General features: G+C 44.8%; 1 pseudogene; it reads right to left on the bottom strand.

Annotated features, from left to right (window-relative positions):
• Positions 1-4,553: 4,553 nt before the first annotated feature.
• On the bottom strand, positions 4,554-6,165 carry LOC118623005 (annotated as a pseudogene).
• Between the last annotated feature and the right edge of the window lie 11,734 nt (positions 6,166-17,899).

Raw genomic sequence — 17,899 nt, 5'->3', positions numbered from 1 at the left:
TTTTACCCATTGTATTTATTTATTTTGGGGTTGACACAGGTATCTGAAAGATGATAGCGATTATTATTATCCTTGTGGGTTTTAGATCACTCCTCTCAAACACTGAGTTCCTTCACTTCTTACGCTATCATCCCATCACGAGCTGGATCCAGCTGTTATTTGGAGCGCACTGGGAATAGCCTCCCTGCCCCAGCCCACTGAGAATCCTGTTTCTCCACGCAGCCTCTCCACTTGGATTTCCCTCACTTCTGCCCTGGGTAAGCATAGACCTTCCACAGTTATTTCCCTCGATCCTCCTCCCAAACACGCTCCCTGAATTCCATCTCAAGTAACAAATGTCATGTGCCAATGGACGGTGTAGATACATGGTATAACTAATGCCTTATTTTCCTTCTGTTGTTGGTTTTACCTGGTCAGCCAGCCTGAGTTGGCTTCGTTACCTTCTATCCCACAGATCAGAAGCCATGTCTAATTCATGTGTCTAACTAGCGGTCACCCTCTACACTCTAGTATCCCCACACAGTGTCATGTAAAACTTGGTACTTTATAGATGCTTTTTGTTGAGGAGGTGATAATGATTGTGGCCCATTCCTGTTCTCCATAAGTTCCTCTTTTATGCTGACAACTAGACAGTCTCGTTTTTCTTCCATTTCCTGCTAACCCAGCTCAGGCATCATTAACTTTCTTCGCTGTGAGCAGGTCTGAGTTCCAGTGGTCCTTTCAGAGAGTTTCAGGAAAGAGCCTCTTTCTTAATAACTTGTACCGTAACGTCTTTCTCCTTTCCGTGCACTTACTCTGCTTTTGAGCAGGAACAACAATTCTTTCCTGACTGGAAGAAGTCTCCGCAAACCAGCTTCTGGTTACGTACATTTCAGACTTTGTTTTCCCTTTGCTACCCATGCATTTTCAGTTTAATTCTGTGAACCATAGGACACGGTCATGTCACAATATAACCTCTTGTCCTGGACTCTAGTAACACTGTGTTGGGTGAGTCAGCCAATAGCCAGAGGAGTATTTCTGGAAATCATTTCTACTTCGGAATGCCCAGGAATAACTTAAGTTATTGAAAACCACCACATCAATATGTCCCACTCCACCAGAACTAAATGTACCCCGTGATTCAGTTCCCCCTTAACGGAATCTCCAAACTGCCCATAACCATTCTACTGACACCGATACCAGGAGAAATGTGGTGGAGGGCAGGTTGAAGTGGAAAAGTACAGTAGACTTAACCAATTACAGCTAAAATATCTTGTTTCTGAACATTTACGGAACGCATGCCCGTATGAACACATTCTGGGGCCCTCCCAGTGCCTTGGAAGGAGGTGTCATTGCTAGTGAGGGGCTCGAAAGCTAAAACTTCATTAAATTCATGGCAAAGCTACCTTTCTACTCCATCTCTCTAAGTTTTATTTCCCCGTCTGCAAAAAAGAGTGATTTTGCTTTGCCTATCTGAAACTAATGAAATCACCCAGTTTCTAAAAATCACTTTATGTTATTACTTCATGCATCTTAAGGCTTGTTCTCACATGTATTTACTAAGATTGGCTAGAACACTATCTCCCCACATTCTCTTCTTACAAAAGAACTCTGACACTCCCCTCACTGAGAGGCGGAGACTCCAGTCCCTCCCTTGAATGTGGGTGGGCTTGTGACCGCAGCAGAAGTGACAATATGACTCCCAAAGCCAGGTCATTTAAAGGTGGTGCACCTCCCACTTGGCTCTCCTGGGATGCTTACTCTTGCGACCCAGCAGCAGTGAGAAGCCTAAGCTGCAGAGAAGGCCACACAAAGAACTGGCAGCCACCTCCACCTTCCCAGCCTGGTGATGGAGCCACCCGGACAGTGGGTCCCCAGCCCAGGGAAGCTGGCACTGAGTAGAGCAAAGACAAGCTGTAGGCTCACGAGCAGGATAAGACTGTTGTTGTTTTAAGTGGTTTGTCCTACAGCAAGAAATAACTGACACACCGTCCATCTTTCCGCTCACTCAGAACTGAACTTCTCCCCATCCCACGACCACACCTTACAATTCCCTGACCCTGTGCCTTTTCTCATTTCTTCTCTTCCATCAGAATAGCCTCTTCCCGTTGAAATCTCGCCTCTCCTTATGGCCTCACTCTGGCACCTCCTCCGTGAAGCTCTCCTCATTGCTCCAGTTGGTTGTGACATCTTCCCCCTCAGAAATGTTGGAAAATATTGTTTCTACCACTTATATAGTACTTATTGCCAGGACTGATATCCAGCATATTTATCAACTGGCAAGGCCAAGTGCCCACCAATCAGAAGGGAGGTGGGTGCTCGAAGGCTCGGTCCTGAGGTTTCCTTGTTGCAGCCAAGTTGGTTCCACAGCCTCAGCTCCTCTTCTGGCCTGTACCCCACACCTCAGGGCAGCCCCTCATCCGTTTTTGTAAGGATCCCCATCCCCCGTGGGTCTGCAGGTAATACACTATATGTAGGTATATAGTACATATACTATATACATTAACATATAGTATATATTATTTTATGAGTAATTTGTAGAGACTTAAAAAAATACATATCTGACTAGTAAACAAGAAGGTTCAGAGGGAAGACCTAGGGGGAAAAGGAGCTTAAAACTTTAAAACCGCAAATAACTGAGAAATACGGTAAATCTCAAACCGGGGTCCTGAAGCTCCAGGATTTTTTATCCGAGCGCTTACAGATCCTCTATTGGTTCTCACAGTTTGTGTACAAAGGAATCACTTGGGGGAAATGAGTGTGGGTGGGGTGGGGGGAGAGAATGTGGATTCTGGGTCCCGCCCCCAGACATTCTGGATAAGTAGGTCTGGGTGGGGCTGATGAAGTCTCCTCCTTAACCAGCTCTCCCTGCCGCTGCTGGGCTGGGGACCAGGCCGTCGGAAGCCCTGTGCATTCCGACCCTCCTCAGGGCCTGGTCTGTCCTCACGCTGCAGTCCTGGGCCTTGGGACGGGCCGGGCTGCTGGGCTGCGGGAGCAAAAGAGGCCGCGTGGCTGGAGGACAGACGCTGGGAAGCCGTGGCTGCGGCCGTCCAAGGAGAATCTCTAGCTGTAATCTCTGGGTGGTGGCAAATGAGACAACATGGAGATCAACAGAGAGACAAGTAGCCTGATTGGTTTGGGGAGTCTCCTGTCCGGGGGTGTGCAGAAGTGAGGTGATCTGTTTCCTCATAGTCAAGGAAATTGTTTATGGTGTGAATCACTCTGTGAGTTCAGCCTCCGCCCTTGGCTACCGGTTCCTACCGGTCCGACGCCTGGTTTCATTAACTAATAACCCAGAGCTCACGTCAGAACCACAGATTCTAATATCAGATTCTCCTCTTCAGCCCCCCCTTTCTTTCCCAGAATAAAATCTATACAGTTCTGAATTTAGAAATAAATCCACAGAGTCTTTCCAGCTTTGTTCTTCCAGCTTCACACCCTCGACTTCTAGAACCTTCCCCAGATGAGTGAGTCGGTCCGGAATCTGCCTGAGGCCTCGGAGCCTGTGGCCTCTCCCTGTCATCTCTAAGGGGTGGTTCCCAGCCTTTGAAACCTTATCATTTTCCTCGAATAAAAACTGAGGGATATTCTTTAACTAAAACAGCATTTCACCTCCAGCATCTTCCCTGTGTAGAAAGGGAGCAGGGAAGACATGCGAGCTACCCAGACTCCCCGCGAGCTGTCACCCGCCAGCTATCCGGGAGCTGCGGAACATCTGTCCTTCGTGAAATCTTAGCCCTTTCTAAAATGCTCTGCATCTTCCCCAATCCTTGTGCATTTAAACATTTTTAGAAATATCTACCCAGAACCTAGTTTTAAACACTGACTTGACTTGGGGTGGTAAATACACAATACAATATACAGATGATGTATTGTAGAATTGTACACCTGAGACCTGTCTATTTATTAACCAGTGTACCATAATAAATTCAATTTTTTAAAAACCCTGACATCTGTGAACTGATTGACATGCTGTAGAATTTGAATATTGGAATAGTATGCGGTGTTTGTCCACAAAGATGAACAGTCTCTATCATTGCCACAAACTTTCTTTGTGACAAAATTCCAGACTTCCTGTCACTGGTCTTTAACAGTGTGTTTTGTTGATTTTCTTTTTTTTTTAACTTTAATCAAATTTTTATTACACAAAGATCACATAATTGGGTATTTCTCTACTTTGTACACAATTATTCTTACTCTCCACAGAAAAGCTGCTTCTTAACTTGTCATCAGGTGATGGCAAGCACTAAATCCTGATTTTAACAGAATAGTAGTAAAAATGCCTCAATGATTTCAATTGGAAGCAGTACCTTGGTACGTGGCTCTTGTACTTAGTTGTCAGGAATATACAAATGTATTTGTATTTTAAAATACAAAATAAATGATCTGTAGGCATGGACAATGACAGCAGCAAACCACTGTATTGTCAACTGAAACCAGTAACTGACGGGTATAGTGATTCTCTGAAACATCAGCCAGCCTTATCTTCAGTCGTTTCCTTCAACTGACTTCTCTGAAGTTGTAGGTGAGGGATGCCTTGGGCTTCCTCTCAGGTTCTCATTAGTGATGGTACATCACCGTTCTAGGATTGGAACATACCACCACCATGCCACCTCCCGTTCCACCACCCCACCCGTCCCAGGGCCTTTCTCTTCTTTAGGAATTTCTGTGGCTGCGACTTCTGCTGTTGTTACCAGAGAAGCTACTCCAGCAGCATCCAATAAAGCAGTTCTTACAACCTTAGTTGGATCAATGATTCCTTTTTCCACCATATTCACAAAATCTCCAAGCATAGCATCATAATCAACTTCTGAGGAGCTTTGCATAATTTTCTCAACTATCAACAATCCCTCAACACCTGCATTCTTAGCAATGGTCATTGCACGGATTTTGAGTGCTTTTTAAATAATTTCTATACCAATTTTTTGATCTTCATTAGCTGGAGTTAATGAGTCCAAGGCTGGAACGCACTGAGGCAAGGCACAACCCCGCCCAGAACAATGCCTTCCTCAACAGCAGCTCGGGAAGCATTGAGGGCATCTGTTACTCTGTCTTTCTTTTCATTCACTTCAACATCACTTGTCCCACCGACCGTCAGCTCAGCTACTCCATCTGAGAGCTTTGCCGGCCATTCATTTAGTTTTTCCTTTTCAACTTGAGCCTTGTCGCCGTTTCCTTTCAAGAGCATGGCATCATCTTCGGTCACAATGACTTCTCCAACTTTTCCTAAATCATGAGGCTGAACATCTTCAAGATTTAGAGTCAGTCCTTCTCCTCCAAACACTGCACCACCAGTAGCAATAGCCATGTCTTTAAGCCGGTTCTTTCAATTGTCACCCAAACCAGGAGCTTTGACTGCTACAACCAGAAGACCAACTTTTAGCCTATTCAAAACAAGTGTACTTAGAGCTTCTCCATCAACATCTTCAGCAATTATGACCAAGGGCTTATGGTGAGCATTGGCAATTTCAGGAGCAGGTACAATGGACTGAACACTGGAAATTTTCTTTTTACTCAATAGAACATAGGCATCTTGGAATTCACATTTCTGACCTTTAGCTGTATTAATAAAGTATGGAGAAACATAACCTCGATCAAACTTCATGCCTTCAATAATTTCTTCCGACCTTTTTCATTGCATCCAAAATTATGTGGCTAATTTCTTTGTCTCCATTTGCAGAAATTATAGCAACCTGAGCTATTCCTTCAGGGGTTGTCACAGGTTTAGACGGTTTCTTAAATTCAGAAAGTACCGCATCCACAGCTAACCTCACAGCCCTCCTGATTCCCACGGGATTAGCTCCTTTGCCGATCTGCTCGAAGCCGTCTTGGCCACAGAGCGTGCCAGTGCAGTAGCGGTGGTGGTGCCACCCCAGCCTCTCCACTTGTATTACTGGCAGCATCTTGAACAAGTTTAGCGCCGATATTTTTATATTTATCTTTTAAGTCAATAGATACCATATTTGTTACTTTGGGACTTCCCCAGCTCTGTTCAATAATCACTGTTCTTCCCTTTGGCCCCATAGTAACAGCTACAGCATCGGCTAAAAGGTCCACAGCTTGGAGCATTAAGGCTCGGGCATCTGCACCAAATTTTACATCTTTGGCAGAAGCCCGAGTGAGATGAGGAGCCAGGGCCCTGGCCCCTGGCCTAATCTGGCGAAGGACTTTGTGTCATCGGAGCATTTCGGCGGGGCAGAGGCAGGGCGTGTGAGCAGCGAGGGAGGCCGTCCGCGGCGAGTGAGGGCTGTTGATTTTTCTCACAACGTGAGCATTCATATCACAGTGTACAAAGTACTCTTTGCCATGAGTTCATTTCCTTCTACAAAACACTGTGAGACAGGTATTAGTTTAAGATCAAGAAACCAAGGCTCTTTGAGGTTCTTCTATCTTAGGTCACAGAGCTAGTAAGTACCAACCAGGGACTTGACCCAGGGCCTCAATGCCAATTCGAGGCACATTCCACCTTGTCATGTGGTGCGTGCTCTGTGCGTGAGCGAAGCCGGGCCCACACCGCTCTCAGTGGGGGAACCCGAGAACAGCAAGCACCTCTCAGCCCTCCAACACCAGGGGCCTAATCGGGCCAGGGCACCAGCCACTGTCCTCTGCTCTAAACTCCACCTCTGCCTTTGCTGAGGTCACCCTTGCCATAGGCTACTCCTCGCCAGTGACTGAGTGTGGCAGGGACACTAAGAACAGGCCCCTTCCTGGGACACATGGGGCTCCTGATTGGCGACTCTGTCTCAGGACTTCTGGCTTTGCTGAACGTTCCTTAGACTACGTGGGAGCCGAGGAAGTCCACCCCACCTCCTTCCTCTGCTTCGCTCAAGTTCAAACATATTAAACTCTGACGGCGGACTTTCGGCAGCTCCCTAATCAAATGCTTGGCTGCTGCTGCTCGGAGACCCCAGGTGATCACAGGCTGTCTCGTCCCTGGGCTGCGGGTGCGTCTGGAAGGCATATCTCCAGGCTCGTGAACCCCTGGTGTTCAGACTCTCTAGTGAGGTGCAGATGAACCACGAAGGCAAAAGATAGACAGATAAGGCAGATTTCAACATGCATGACTGCGCTGGGCTGACTGTCCTAAGACATGGAATCTTCGGGGAGAAGGGGACACGCCATGGGCATGCTGCGGGGCGGCCTTCCTGAAGGGTGGTTCCGAAGCAAGGATGCCCTGATGAAGTCCCACCTCTTTCTGTTTGACCTTCTGTAGCCTCTTGTTTTCAAAGCCACTGTCCTCATGGCCTGTTCTGATTGGCCTTTGAACTCCGTGTGATATGGATGTGGCCAGCAGCTGTGATGAATACTTGTTAAAGAAAGAACCATCTGTGGTGAGTCTGCCTGAGAGAAGCTGTCAGAAAATACATCAGTCTTTGTCTGTATCTGTCATGTGATGGAGGCACCCATTTCAAAAACATATCGCACCCTGTCTCCTCCCCTGAGTCACGAAGCAAGCGTGCCTGTGTTCACTCACTAAGCACAGACTGAGCTCTGCCACGGCCAGGTGCTGGGATTCAGAGAAGGAACACTGTCTACGGAGTTCCCACCATGCTCCAGGGAAGCATGACAAGGAGGGGCATCTAGGGAGCCTGGGATTGAGCCAGCTTGATCCCCGGAACTCCACATTTTTTTAAACTTCGCCAATAAACATCTTTACCGTGGTGACAATGCTGTCCTTTGAAAAACAAACAGCAATTATCCTCCAGTGGATCACTAATTAATCCAGGTGTGGCTGGGGACAGCTGGATACCGATCTGTGTAATGATGGCACCTGTACCATCAGGCTGCCTTTGCTGGCCCTACAGGTAGCGTGAACTGATCCCTTTGCTCTGGGGCTGTGATCCTCAGTTTCCACGTCACTATTTCCCAGCTTCCTGGGGCTCCACACAGTCCCCGGCGTCTTGAGATGACCAGTGGGCAGAAGGGGTGTGTTTATGCGTCAAGAAGCAAAGCTGTACGACCCCTTTAGATGTCTCGTCCACGGGCCACATGGGGCTGTTGAGTGCTTGAGATGTGTTTAGTCTGAATGAAGATGCGCTCTCGAATACAACACACGGTGGATTTTAAGACCAAATTAAAAATAAAAAAGAATGCAAAATAGCTCACTAAAATTTTGATATGGATTACATGTTGAAATATTATTTTTGGACATGTTGGGTTAAATAACACATACTAAAATTAACTTCATCAGTTTCTTTGTCAATTTTGGGGGTAAAACAGGACCCTTTTGATGTGCTTTACAATAAAATAAGTGGTTCTGTGGATGACTGCAGACATGCAAGCTGTGCGGCACACTCAGAAACGTCACAGTAGAGTTCCCCTGATGGATGCACCGTCTTCGATAATTCGAAGGCGTCCCTTGAATGAAGCTGCTCTCTAACCAGTAAGACTGCACTCCCGCATCCATCATTTTCAGGATTGTTGGTAATCTGGGCATATTTTCCCCAAATAGCCTTGCCTCCTGGTGTCACAAGGCCCAGCTTGCTCACGTCCACCTTGACGACAGTCCCTTTGCTAATGACACCCAAAGTTATAGAAAGTGGGGGTGAGGGAGTCTTTTTTGCACCAAGTATTAGCAGGCAAAAGCTAGCCTGCAGGTCAGGATGGGTTACACGGGTCTTCTTGAAACGTAAGCCCTTTGGCCTAGAGAATCTTTCATATTTAGTTGGTTTTCGAGTAAAGCCATCTTCAACAAAGCAGACTTTGGTAACTATCCTCTTCCATGCTTTTTTCTTACTCTTTTTTTTTTTTAATCCTCACCCAAGGATACTTTTTAATTCGTCTTCAGATAGAGTGGGAGGGAAAGAGGGAGAGAGAAAACATCAGTGTGAGAGAGGCACATCGACTGGTTGCCTTCCAAACGACCCCGCAGGGCCGAAGATGAACCACAGCCAAGGTACGTGCCCTTGACCGGAACTGAACTCGCGACTCTTGGGTCTGGGGGCCGATGCTCTAATTGCTGAGCCAGACCGGCCAGGGCTTGTTCAAATAACTTTTAATACCTCTGTTTTTTCTTGGGCACAAACTCTGGGCAAAGGGACTTCCCCTTTTCCCACTTTCTCTTTTCGTTTTTGTTTAGTCGTATTAGCAGGTACTTTAGCTGGGGACTGTCCCTCTCTGCGCAAGCTTCCTGGTAGTCCTTCTCGGCATGGCACGTTTATGGGGAGCTTAGCCTTCAGAGCAAACGTCTTTTTTGCCTTCTTTGAATGTTCACAAGCCTCTCAACCTTTCTCTTTTTCTCATGGTCACCCAGATGATATCCATAGCGCTTGCAGTGTTGCTCAATATACTCAACATACTGTCCTCATTCTGTGGATGGTGACGGTTGTGGGGCCGCCGGGTGCAGTCCCAGGCGTGAGACCTCCCCCGAGTCAACTCCATGCACCTTACAACAGGAAAATGGTCTTTTTCCTTTTTAAAAAAAATATGTTTTTATTGATTTTACAGACAGGAAGAGAGACGGAGTGGGGGGGGGAGAGAGAGAGAGAGAGAGAGAAGCATCGATGTGAGAGGAACATGGATCGGTTGCCTCCTGCACATGCTCTGACCTAGGACTGAACCTGCAACCTGGGCATGTGCCTTGACCAGGAATCCAACTGGTCCAACTGGTAACCTTTTGTTTTTTGTTTTTTTTTTAATCCTCACCCGAGGACATTTTTCCATTTTTTTGTTCAGGTAGAGTGGGAGGGAGAGAGAGGAACAGAGAGAGAGAGAGAGAAACATCGATGCGAAAGGAACACATCGAGTGGCTGCCACCCGCACAACCGACCAGGGCCGGGGACAAACTGCAACCGAGGTACATGCCCTTAGCGGGAACCGAACTGGGTCTCTCAGGACCGCAGGCCAACGCTGTAACCGCTGAGCCAAACCGGCCAGGGCCAACTGGTAACCTTTTGGTGCACAGGATGGCCCTCAACCAACTGAGCCACACTGGCCAGGGCTCTTTTTACTTTTTTAATGTGGCTACCAGAAAATTTAGACTTGCATAGGAAGTTCAGATTATATTACACAGTGCTGCTCTAGATGTCAAATTTAAGGAAGGCAATGGTTGAATCTGTTTTTGCTCATTGACTCACCATTGTACCCATAGAATTCAACACAGTATCTAGCAATAAAAAGCACTCAGTGGATATTTGAGGAATGAATGAAAATATGAATGAACAGTGGACATCAATTATTCATTTCTCTAAAGCCAAGAAGCATTTCTACCCCCTCCTTACTTAACCTAATGTCTGAGAAGGAGGTTAGAGAATTACAGGAATTCACATCTGAATATCTCCAGTTCTGAACTCCCTCAAGTGTACATCTGACAGCCTGCTCCGAAATTCCACTTAGATGGGTAAGAGACATCTCAAACTTAACATCCCCAAGACAGAATTCTTTTTCGTTGTTGTTAATCCTCACCCAAGGATGTTTTCCATTGAATTTTAGATAGAGTAGAAGGGAGGGAGGAGGAGAGAGAAAGAGAAACGTTGACATGAGAGAGACACATGGATTAGTTGCCTCCCACAGGACCCTGACCGGGGCCAGGAATCCAACCTGAAACCTATGTATATGCCCTCAACTGGGAATTGAACCCGAGACCCCTCGGTCAGAGAGCTGACACTCTAACTGCTGAACCAAACCAACCAGGGCATCCAAGGCAGCAAAATTCTTTATTTCCGGCACAAACTGGTTCCTGCCCAAGACTTCATCTCAATAAATGGCACTGTGACCCACCAGCTTGTCAGGGTCAAAACCTAGTCATTCTTGAGAACTCGAGTTCCTCCGTTAATACCACCACCCAAACCCATCTAATCAAGGACCGAGTCCTACTGGTTCTGCTCTCTCCACCTCCACCTCTGCCGCTGCGGTACCCAGTGCCTTCGTCTCTCATGGGCACTACGGTTCCTAATTGGCCCAAGTGTTGCTGCCACTGCCTGCCCAAGTTTTGCGACCCATTATTGTCCGCCTGACAAAGACAAAAAATATGAATGCCCAGTAAACATGACTGTAAGATGATCTGTATCTGCATTTCATTCATTTTTTTTTTTTCTTATCCTCATCCGAGGACATTTTTCCATATTTTGTTCAGACAGAGTGGGTGGGAGGGAGAGAGAGGAAGAGAGAGAGAGAAACATCGACATGAAAGGGACACATCGAGTGGCTGCCACCCTCACGACCAACCAGGGCCGGGGACACACTGCAACCGAGGTACATGCCCTTAGCGGGAACCGAACCCGGGTCTCTCTGGACCGCAGGCTGATGCTCCAGCCGCTGAGCCAAACCAGCCAGGGCATTTAACAAATATCTGCATTTAACAAATATACTTCAATGGAGCACACGCTGAAGGTGGAAACAGGTGGTCAGCCGTCAAGATGCGCACCAGCCTCGGGCAAGGGCTTCACAGGAGCTTGCCCAGACAGAGGCCACTCTGTTCCCGAGGCTCCGCACAGACGTGCGATCCTGAGGCTTCATTGTCGCCGTGCTCAGGCGGATAACCAAGTCTTATCGCCGTGATTAAGTGGATAACTAGACTTATTTCACAGTGGCCTATGAGCCTATTGGACCTCATGTTTTAAAACTTTTGATATGCTTGACAAACTTTTCAAATTTCAAAAATTGAATAGTCTTTTTCTTAACCTGAAAATAACTTTGAGAATGTTTACAAGGATCTCCAAAACATTTCAAAGGCTGTCTCTTTCTCTCTCTTTATAGAAGGGGAAAATTAAACTAATTAGGCCTATTTGAGATGTTAAAATTGCATGGAAAGCATTTTCAAATGGAAAATAACAATTATATTTGTATGCATATGTTATTGTTATTAAAATAGTCTAGAAATTATGTAAAATTTCTGAGCATCTACAATGTCCTGATAAAATGTTTTCATTTGCAGTTCTAGTTACCTTAAAATGTGTGTTGCAGAGAAAAACAAATTTGTAATTTGCAATGTAATCGGATCTTTAACCATGTCATGTTAAGTGTGTCATTTATAGAGAGACACTATCTTACTCTGATACTTTTAGCAAAAATATTTTACCTTCAGAGAGATTCATGGAGAGGATTCTGACAATTACTGTAAAATACAAGTTTCTGATAAACTTTCAGATCATAACATTGAACTGAGTAAGAATTTGCAGAACTCTAAGGAAAAATTGGATTCATAAATCTGCTAACAAAAAGATCAAGATAAATAAGAATTAATAAATAACATGTGACTGAAAGAAGTAATGAGGATGATTATCATTTTTATTATCTTTTATTTAAAATATTTAAAAAAATTTTCAGCTATAAGGAAACCTTTTGTCTTAAGCTATGACTTAGAACATGTTGGCAAATTATACCTTTTTGAGAAGAATTGAAACATTTCTCTTTTTCTCCCTACTTGATCCCTCCAGCATTCAGAAACTGTCAGTAAATATTCTTATTTCACAGCAATATTGTTATTTGCATAAGTTCAATAAGATCTGTTTTTATTGTTATTTTCCCAAGTCTTTGACTGCAACGTCATAGTTGAGAGAAGCATGCATAGAGTCATATATGAACAGACAACTTTAAGGAATTAAGACCAATAAAATCCTTGGCAATATCAGCCTGGTTTTGTTTCTACCTGTAAACTAGACTGGTCCCGAATTATTCTAGTTTACTACAATATCGCTATGACTCTCCAAATTCATGTTTCCAATTTCTCTCCCATCCTTTAACTTGGAATCATTGAGAACTAAAACATTAGTAAGAGGCAGAGTCAGGCCTTGAACTTAGATCTTGATAGCTCTAAGTCTAATAGTCTTTCTATTCTCTCAAAGACTCCTAGCATAGGGGCCCTAGGAAACCCATAGGAAGCACATGGGAAATGTTGATTAGGGGGATCCACATCTTTTCTCAGATGCTCTAGGGGGTCCATGGCCTCCAGAAGGCTAAGATGGGGCCTCATGAGGGTTGGGCTGGTGTTTGCCTGGTGCAATGTAGGGGCAGGAGAGGCGAGAGCGGAAGTGGAAGGCTTCACACTGTTCCATTCACCCAGTTTCAGCGTCACTCTGAGCCGAGGTACCAAGTCCAGCGTCCTGTCTCCAGGGCCTAGGGAGGCAAATGACCTAGTCCAAGTCCCACGTACTCCCCATGGTATTTGTAGACACATTCTACTCACTGAGAACAACCTAAAACACTGGTGGGAACTGTGGGCCTGACACAGAATAGGGTCCTTGGCGGGCGTGGGTGTGTCAGAGAGGACACACGGATGGGAACTGGGCCTGCGATTAATTATTCTCTTGAGCACGTGGTGATGTAGCTTGTCATGATCTGAAAGGGAGAGGAAAACCGGTGGAGCTCAGACTCTAGGAACAGCTACTGATGAATTAAATGCTAAATCTAATTTTCTCTGGACTTCTAGGCCACAGGCCTTCCTGCGTATAGAAGAAATGGAGATTTGACACACCGTTTCTATTCACGTAACAGGTATTTACAGAGTATCCGCTGCTAGTATTCACAGGCGTGGGGCCAGGGGACTCTGTGTAACATAAATGTGAATGAGGCACGTTCTCTGTGTGCTTGTCCACAAACAAGGACTCACAATAGAATGTGAAGTGCTATGCCAGAAACGCCATAAAGAGCTGCAGCTGTGCCTCCTGGGAAAGGGTGGTTAGACCTCGGGAAGGAGAAGTCCTTCTACTGGAGGCGACATGTCAGTTCAATGAAATACGCTTGTATCAAGTGCCATGCACTGTATTGGCTGAGGAAGGAAGGGGTCTGGACTCAGAATATCTGCAGTCAAGCAGCTAAAACCCAGCCCAGAGGCCTAGGAAACGGACATGACGACCTGCCACAGCAAAGGCTGAAGCGCAAGGTAACACAGCTCTGGGGACAACGAAGTGTGTGTGTGTTTTCTGGAGAAAGTGATGCCTGAATTAGGTTTCAGTGGATACAAATAGTTTACAGGGTTGCAAATAGAAAGAAGCATGGTTATAGACACAAAGGCTTTCCAAAGAGAAGTGAAAACGATAGTGTTCACAGAGCATTCCCTCGGGGCCACGCACCCTACTAAATGCTTTGCAGACTTCTCTCTCAGAGTGACTTTTTTTTTTCTTTTTTGTACACAGCGGTCCTGTTTTGGATAGAAGATGGCACTTGATTGCAAAAGGGCCTACCATACTCTAAGTATATCTATCTATCTGATTATCATCATCTATCTGTATATCCATATCTATTCCAGTGCTTATTAAGGAATCAGATATAGGATTTTGTTTTTTAAGAAATTCTGTTTTTCTTCTGATAAGCAGAAAATACACTTATAAAAGTATTGACTCATGCATCCCTCCATTCGGTCAGCTGAGTGATTATTGAATGAAAAGAGAACACCATATTTGGAGGACAGGGATGTAATTAATATTTCAATCTCTTGAAAGGAAATTTTTGGTGAGATTTTTCTTCCGGTCACCCTAAAGTGTTAAAGTGATACAGTAGGTTTAAACTCGGAAGTCGTGGTTTGCCAGAGCAGCAGTGGTCATGAATCGGGAACGTCAGCTCTATAAACCCTGCTGACTCAGTAAAATCGATGTGAGGGCCGGAGGGCTCCTTCGGGGCCGCAACAGACACCGCTGCTGTCGAACCGGACAGTGCTCCCTGTTTTCAGATTGCCCAGGAGCTATTTCCTCGGCTAAAACTCACAGACCATTGTTTCTCCTGTGAAAGTAGTATTTCTTCTGCGAAAACAGAAGGACTTCAGGACTGCTGCCTCTAAGGAGGTGGGGCAGGGAAGGGCAGTGTGAGTATATACTCTTCAGAATGCAGACGGTTTGATTTATTGTAGTCATTAGAGTGGAGGGCAGGATTCTTTTCTCTTTCAACTCTACTATCTTCAAATTTTATCTGTATCTACTTGTACCTCCTTGCCTCAAGTTCTAGAAAAAGGTCTTTTCCTCTGCTAGAAACTAATGGCTTAACCTGTTTTCAGAAACATTTGACCTCCCATCTCTTCCATCGTTGGCTCTCCCTCGACCAACAACCCCTGTTCCTATATTATTTTCAGTCTCTTCTGTACTGCTGCTGTAATCTCTCCTGTCATTATAAGCTAAAGCTACAAATGAACTATTCTTAAACTCTGTATTTCCTGTAGTTACTATGTTTCTTTTCTCCTTTGTTTTTTTTTATCCTCACCTGAGAATATTTTTTCATTGACTTTTTTGATAGAGTGAAAGGGAAGAAGGGGGAGAGAGAGAGAGATAGAGAGAGAGAGAGAGTGGCTGCCTCCCACACAACCCCGACCAAGGCTGGGGATCGAACTGCAACCGAAGTACGTGCCCTTGATCACAATCGAACCCGAGACTCTTTGGTCCGCGGGCCTCTAACCACTGAGCCAAACTGGCCAGGGCTCCTTTGCTTTTTAAAAAATGTAGATATAATAGACATATAACATTATATTAGTTTCAGGTATACAACATAATGACTCAATATATTACAAAATAATCACCATAATAGGTGTAGTAGACATCCATCACTATTACTATATTTGGTGTAGTCTTAAATGCATATTTTCAGAGTTTAACATCTTTGGAATCAGGATGTGTCATAGACTGTTTGTAATATGGCCATAATAATTCCCCTCATTGTATTCATGTCTTTGGGTCGTCCTTTCTCACGCAGATTCTTGACTTGGTCCTGTGGCTTGCTTTGGCCAATGGAAGAGCAATAGACATGATGCACGCAGAGGTCTGAAAAGCAATTATCCTCTTTGCTGAGCTTGGAGCTGCTAAATCACCATTTGAACACACTTGAACTAGCGTAGAAGAGAACTAAGGGACCCCAGGAAACAGCCTGCCAGCCATCCAACATGTGAGACCATTCTCTGATCATCCAGCTCCGGTTTGCTCAGCAGCTCACCGGCTGCAGGAGAGACCAGCTGAGGAACAGCCCAGCTGAACCCAGCCCAAGTGTCAACCCACAGAATAAGTGATTGCTGTTATAAGCCACTACATTTTAAGGTGATTTGCTATGCAGTAAAAGCTAATCAATCTAGGGTGCATCTTTCAATTGATGAAGTCTTACAATTATAAAGGGCAGCATTTATTTTCTTTCTCGGGGGTACCTAAAATAACGGTGCTTTTACAATTGATTATGATTTAGATTGGATACAATACAATTTTGTACTCACTTGGCAGATAAAAAAGCTAGGCATTCGAGGGCTTCTTGCCCTAGGTCTGTATCCAGTAAAGCGTGGGATTTAAATCCAAGCAGCCTGACTCCAGAGCCTTTGCTCTTCACCTGCATGAGGTTCCCTCCAGGCTGCTGGAGCTCCAGCTGCTGAGAAAAGCAGGAACAGGTTATAAAGGACATCTCAGAAGTTCTTGTAAAGGGTTTGAATTTCACTGGTTGACAATGAGAAGCTACTTGCATTGGAAGACTGGGGTACTTATAATTTATATTTGACATTGACTAAATAAAGTCATATCACCCCAAGACACAGAAAGTCAAGTGTTGTGTGTGGGGTTGCAGGATTGATTCTGGAAGCCCTGACATCCAGCAACAGGGCTGGGAGAGCTGGTGGATCCCTCAGAAGGTTAATGAAGTCAGTGGATCAAGCGCATTTAAAGAAGGAAACGGGTGTGGGAGAACTGCAGCTTACAGCCAGTGCAGACCATGTGATAATCATCAGTTGTTATAGCAAGGTGTCTGTTTGGTGGAAATACCCTTCCTCTGGCTGGAAGCCCAGGAGAGCTGCACCGGCAAACCCGAGCAGAGGCACGGCACAGGCCACGGTGGGCCCCGACAGCTTCGCGCCGGCCCTTGCTCACAGAAGCCTCTAGCCACACAAATGTTTCTGCAAAATTTGCAAAAGTAAGACAATTTAGCTGCAGTCAGTTAATTTAGCTGCCATGCTCTACTACAAGTTCCCTTTGTCACCACACCTCGCTTGGTAGGACTGAAGTGGCCAGCTGATTTTTGGAACCCAGTTAAGGGAACTACAGTTGGGAATATGTTACTTTGGGTTTGGGGAGATGTATTTATGGGATTTCCAGTCTTTGCACGTATATTTCTAACCTTCCCAGCGTGGGCATGTCACCAGCACTACCTGTCCACTTTCTCTCAACTCCGCAGCGTCCTGGGCCCAGGGGGCCAGCAGCCGTATCTCCTTATTGTTTGTCCTAAGGCATCTGGAAGCATGTGGGGAATGAGAGAGAAACCCAGGATGGAAGGTGCATCACCAGAAGCTATACCATTGAAAATTCTGATCAGCACTCATTTAAAATGAAAAGCAATGGATTCAGTTCTCATCAACATCTTATCAAAACTGTCAATTTAAAAAATTCCATCAACCATGTAGAAGGAAATAATGCATTTTCCTTCTCTTCTCTCTATAGAAAATTGTTTTATAAACATGTCTTCCTCCCCCAAATCCACACCCAGTCTTATCATGAGAAACATATCAGTCAAATTCCAATAAAAGAACATTTCACAATATCAAATGACCACGAAGTACCCTTCAAAGCTGTCAAAGTTCTCAAAAACAAGGATAATCTGAGAAACTGTCCCAGCCAAGAGGGGCCTAAGGAGATATGACAACAAACTGTAATATAGTTCCCTGGCTGGGAACAGGAAAAGGATATTAGGTAAAAACTAAGGAAATCTGAACAAAGCATAAACTTCAGTTGTAAAAATGTATCAATACTGGCTCATTTATTGTAATAAATGTACTATACTAATGTGAGATGTTACTGATAGCCGGAATTGGGCGTGGAGTTTACGAAAACTGCAATTTTTCTGAAAATTTAAACTTTTCTATGCATAAAGTTTACTAAAACTATCGTGTAAAGTAGCAATTAATGAGTATGCAGTAAAAGTGTTAGGGAATAAAACATTACAAAGGTGGGAAAAAAGAATTAATAAATGTTTTAGGTTATTTTTCTGGATTTTGTGAAATTTATGGTGTTATAAATTTTTGTGTTAT

This window comes from Molossus molossus, unplaced genomic scaffold (genome assembly GCF_014108415.1).
Source record: "Molossus molossus isolate mMolMol1 unplaced genomic scaffold, mMolMol1.p scaffold_m16_p_9, whole genome shotgun sequence".
NCBI lineage: Eukaryota > Metazoa > Chordata > Mammalia > Chiroptera > Molossidae > Molossus > Molossus molossus.
This window is presented reverse-complemented; position numbering and strand designations above follow the sequence as displayed.